Source organism: Sinocyclocheilus grahami, unplaced genomic scaffold (genome assembly GCF_001515645.1).
Source record: "Sinocyclocheilus grahami isolate Dianchi unplaced genomic scaffold, SAMN03320097.WGS_v1.1 scaffold736.1, whole genome shotgun sequence".
In the NCBI taxonomy this organism is placed as follows: Eukaryota; Metazoa; Chordata; class Actinopteri; order Cypriniformes; family Cyprinidae; genus Sinocyclocheilus; species Sinocyclocheilus grahami.
The window spans coordinates 320,027-320,779 of record NW_015505915.1 but is presented as its reverse complement, the minus strand read 5'-3'; positions in this window follow the sequence as shown (position 1 = coordinate 320,779).

Here is a 753-nt window from a genome sequence, read left to right as displayed (position 1 = left end):
AAGAGTTTCTTTCCCTGTCCCATTGTCTTACAGTAGCCAGGTTGAGCTCCCCACCCCCAGCTCTTTCCGCTCACAGATTCCATTCTACAAAAGAGCCTGGAGAGCATATGCTTGACCCCCAGTCCCAGTGAATGTGGCCATCTGCTCGGGATTCCATATGATCCGGGCCCTGTGTGAGAATGCGCCTGGCTTTGTAAAAACTCACTAGGCGATGTGGGAGAATCTTCCCCGCGCACAATAGAGAACAGTAAGACAGTTTTAACCCTTTCCCTGGTTCGCCTCTCTCAAAGGACGCCTCCCCGAACCATTGTCCTCCCCGACAAGTGAATAGTGAACAGAATCAGTTTCTTGTTACTTAACTATCAAAAGTTTCAACTCTTCATAACACCAACAGGACCCTCATATACCGAAGTTAAAAGGACAAAGTGGGAAAAATTAAGAGGAAATATGTAAGTTTAGGGTAGAGCCACAGGTCATTCAAAAAAATTAATAAAATAAAAATACATATATTTTTTCTATATATTTGTCACCACCAACCCGCTAACACATTGAAGGATAGGCAAATGTGGGGTTAACCAGATAAAACAAAGGACTTCTCATTTCCATACTAGATGTGATCTTCTCACACCTCCCCCAACAAGCCACAATAAATGAAGGACGAACAAACTCACAGCACTGATAAGATACTATAATCAAAGCACAATTTAGCAAATTAAGTCATAATGTCTATGGATGAACGGTTTCAAAAAAAAA